This window comes from Stylophora pistillata, chromosome 6, assembly GCF_964205215.1.
Source record: "Stylophora pistillata chromosome 6, jaStyPist1.2, whole genome shotgun sequence".
Classification (NCBI taxonomy): domain Eukaryota; kingdom Metazoa; phylum Cnidaria; class Anthozoa; order Scleractinia; family Pocilloporidae; genus Stylophora; species Stylophora pistillata.
The window spans coordinates 6,522,501-6,527,236 of NC_142524.1; the positions used below are offsets into that span (position 1 = coordinate 6,522,501).

General features: G+C 42.2%; 1 pseudogene; it reads left to right on the plus strand.

Moving 5' to 3' along the window:
- Nucleotides 1–2,344: 2,344 nt before the first annotated feature.
- Nucleotides 2,345–4,482, plus strand: LOC148727962 (uncharacterized; annotated as a pseudogene).
- Nucleotides 4,483–4,736: the final 254 nt, after the last annotated feature.

A 4,736-nucleotide genomic window follows, 5' to 3' on the forward strand; every position in this document is an offset into this window, starting at 1 on the left:
ATTAATTATAATAATACATAAATTTTTATACAACCCCGTCATTCATTAATTTAACTGTTCTTACTTCAAGTTATTTTATTTTGGTTACAATGAATAAATGAAGTTCATATATGCATCATACGTATTTAATACCGCAGTTCAAAATATATGAACTTCATATATTCATTGTATCTGATTTATCATCACGGGTTTATTACGAATCAACTTAACGGCCTGCTCCCAGTTGGCTTGTTAGCTCAATTGGTAGAGCGCTGCACTAGTATCGCAGAGATCAGTGGTTCGAATCCCGTACAGGCCTGATTTTTTTCAGGTCTGATTTTCGCTATTGCATAAATAGCGCTATCTACTGCGAAAGATCGTGCATCATACATACTTATTTTATTTTGTTTATTCAATTTACCCCACTTTACGTCTATTTTTATCTGCTATCTCGCTGTCAATGAAATTAGTTTTCCATATTTCCGCCATTATATCGTACAGCTATTTAAAAACCACTTTCTATATACACCAAAAAGCGAAAATTAAAACTCTTTTGTTTGCAAATCAGATGCAATCTTTGTTTGCGCTTTTCCATAGAGCAAATACAATAGTGTTTTTGCATAGGGTAAAATATTGACTGGACCATTTTTTGGACTACTTTTTGGACCATTATTTGGACCATTTATAAGGGGGAGGTACATCTTTGGTATTCAGGGAGGGGTGGGTGCAGTCTACAAATACTGAGGGAGGGGTGGGGGAAGAGTGTTATCACTCAGGCATGGGTGGTAGGTGTTTGTGATTGTAAACACTGCTGGTTAAAGGCGCTTTTACTCGATGGTACTAATTATTTTAATCCGTTTTTCGACTGACCTCTCCTTCATCAACATTTTTGCGCATTTTAGTCATATGAAAGCGAAACTGCAACGTAAATACTGGACTTATAATTCTTATTAAAAATATCGTGTTTACGATCCTCCACTGTCGAGTTACCAGTCTGGCAGAGGTTTTGTGTGTGCCTTTTGAGTCAGTCGACTTGTGCACAATCAGTTTTCCTTTGTGTATACAGTGTGTAATTACCAGATTTACCTGTCTTTCTTTTGTCATTGATGTTATCAGACGAGATCTCGGAATTTCTGTCCCTTGGCCCTTGACTTTAGCTGCAAATATAGAATTCACGAGCGCTATCGCAATTTTAACGTTATAGTACTTCCACTATATGAAATCATGTTTGGTACAATCGTACAAAGCAATATTCTCTCAGGTGTCTCGTTAACACAGACCTCGAAAACGCAGACCGCAAACCGCACACCTCGAAAAACGTGTACACAGTGTGTAATTACAAGATTTATCTCTCTTCCCTTTGTTATCAAACGAGATCTCGGAATGCGAAAGCGAAACTGCAACGTAAACACTGGACTTTCATTTATATTTAAAATACTGCGTTTTTGAGTCGAATTATGTGTGCACGATGAGTTGCTTCGCGTTTTCCTCTATGCATACACTATGTTCCTTTTCTCAGAGATCTTATCAGACGAGATAACGGAATTTCGCACTACACCGAAAAATTTGGTTTGGCATTTCCTGGAAAATTTTGTAACAACGTAAAAGTTTTGAGTCTGGGCCGTAGCATTTCTTTAGTTCTTTTTCATGAGAATAAGAAACGTTAAAATTGCGATAACGCTCGAGTAATAGTACGATCGAGTAAAAGCGCCTTTAACCAGCAGTGTTTACAATTACAACTACCTACCACCCATGCCTGAGTGATAACACTCTTCCCCCACCCCTCCCTCAGTATTTGTAGACTGCACCCACCCCTCCCTGAGTACTAAAGGTGTGCCTCCCCCCTTATAAATGGTCTAAATAATGGTCCAAATAATGGTCCAAAAAACGGTCCAAAAAAATAGCCCATAAAATGGTCCAGTCCATATTTTACCCTATGCAGAAACACTATTGTGTTTGCACAATGGAAAAGCGGAAACAAAGATTGTATCTGTTTCGCAAACAATAGAGTTTCTTCGCTTTTTGGTGCATATAGAAAGTGGTTTTTAAATAGCCACATGATATAATAGCGGAAATGTGTAAAACTAATTTCATTGACAGTTAGATAGCAGATAAAAATAGACGTAAAGTGGGGTAAATTGAATTAACAAAATAAAATAACTAGAAGTAAGAACAGTTAAATGAAGTTATGGCGCAACTACAGCAAAAACACCCCAATCCTCAACCAGCCAAATTGGGCTCACTCCTGTTTTGGGCCGATTGATGACGAGTTTCCTGAATCAGTTTACTCTGGGATCAACGGTGAAACGGTCAGACAAGCTTCTTTAAGAACAAAAGGTTCTGGGGTCCCTGTGGTGTTGACGCAAACGGCTTCAGACGAATGCTGGCTTGTAAATCGTTCAAACAGTCATCGAAGAAGCTGTGTGAGGCGATAGCTACAATGGCAAAGACTCTATGTACTCATTACATAGATCCTTCGACCATAGAGCCATTTTAGCGAGTCGCCTCATCCCTCTAGATAAGGGAGAGGGTGCTGTGAGGCCAATAGGAGTTGGAGAAGTGATCAGGAGAATATGCGGGAAATGCGTCATGAACATAGCCAAGAGGGACGTTGTTGAGGCAAGTGGCTCGTTACAATTGTGCGCGGGGCAGAAATCAGGGAGCTAGGCTGCAATACACGCTATGCAAAGAATCTTCGAAGCAGATGATACCGACGCGGTCCTGCTGATAGATGCGTCTAATGCATTTAATGCCCTTAATAGGGCAGGGGCTCTACACAATATCCGCGTTCTTTGTCCTGTAATTGCAGTCTACGCCACAAACATCTATCGCCATTCAGCCCATTTATTTATCACTGGTGGTAAAGAGATAACATCAGTCGAGGGAACAACTCAAGGCGACCCACTTGCTATGGCAATATATGCCCTCAGCATCCAGCCCTTGATAACAAGTCTACAGGTCATGTCAGATGCAAAGCAATGCTGGTTCGCAGATGATGCTTGTGGAGCTGGCACTATCTCAGACATCAAGGAATGGTGGGATGGTCTTGATACATTCGGTCCAGACATTGGCTACTTTCCAAACGGAAAAAAGTGCTGGATTATTGCAAAGCCAGAAAAGGAGGCACTTGTTAGAGAAGCGGGCCTTTAAAGATACAGCCATTAACGTGACAGTAGAAGGGCAGAAGCATCTTGGAGCTGTGATAGGCTCAAGAGATTATCTGCAGGACTATGTCAACGAGAAAGTAACTAGCTGGGTCAATGAAGTTGTTCAGCTGGCTGAATTTGCACACATTCAACCGCAGGCCAGCTATGCCGCATACACGTTTGGTTTAAAGCATCGTTGGACGTACTTTCTAAGAACTCTCCCTGATGTCCAAGATCTTCTAGAGCCACTTGAAGAGGCTATTTCCCAGGTCCTTATACCAGCAATCGTATGGCGCAAGTGTAGCAAACTGGATAGAGACGTTCTTGCACTACCCGTGCGCCTAGGCGGCCTGAGCTTGAGCAACCCATGTCACGAGGCGACACGCGAACATGCCTCATCTATTCAGGTGACATCTTCTCTTGTCGAACATATCATGGCTCAAACTCATCAACTACCCGACGAGTTCCTCATCGCGTCAGGGCGTCAGGCTGTCAAACATGGAAAAGCTGAAAAACTTTCAGAGATTGCAGATAATCTAAAACAAATTGTTTCACGGAAGAACAAGCGAGCTCTAGAGCTAGCGCAAGAAAAAGTCTCCTCTGTATGGCTCACAGTTCTTCCCCTTCAAGAACATGGTTTCGACCTCAGCAAGAGAGAGTTTCGCGATGCTGTTAAATTACGCTATGATTGGCCGTTCGAAGACATTCCATCAGTGTGGGGAAAACTTTACAGTAGACCACGCAATGATTTGCAAACGAGGGGGCTTTGTTATCCAACGGCATAATGAATTGAGAGACCTCGAGGCCGACCATTGAGTATAGTGTGTACCGATGTCGAGGTCGAGCCAGTTCTCCAAGACTTCACTGAAGAACAACTCAGCAGAGGGTCTAATAGAGCACAAGATGCAAGATTGGACGTTGGGCGCGTGGCTTCTGGGATCCCCAGAGCTCGGTATTCTTCGATGTGAGGGTTTGCCACCCTAATGCCGAGTCTTACAAGGACCGGGAACCGCAGCAGATTTATCGCATCCATGAAAACGACAAGAAGCGGCTGTACTCAAGGAGAGTGTTGGATGTTGAGCATGGCTCGTTTACGCTGCTTGTATTTACAACTACGGGAGGGATGGGGATGGAATGCATGAGATACCACAGCCGATTGGCCGAGCTGATAGCCGCCAAGAAAGGGGAACGATACTCGCAAACAATTTCCTGGATCCGAGCAAAGACATCCTTTGCCCTCCTTCGGTCGGCCTTAGTTTGCCTTCGAGGATCGCGGGTGAAGCGCCGCGCTGCGTACGACTATAATAATTGTGACGTTAAAATCGCAGCTGCCGAGGGAGCCATTGACATTGTTTAATGATTTTTAGCAGCTTTGTATATAGGGTTTTAAATTTGCTATTCACCTTTCTCTTTTCTGTATAGTTTTAGATATGCTTTTACTTATCAGATTATTAGACTTTGAATCTGTTCAGATTTGACTCCGTCATTTATAGTTTTCCAGATGCTTTGACCAAAAAAAAAAAGAAGTAAATGTGAGCCGAAAGTGAGTTATTTTGGATCGTTTTTTACGCTGTTAATATATTGTATTGTAGAGGATTTTAAAGAACAGTT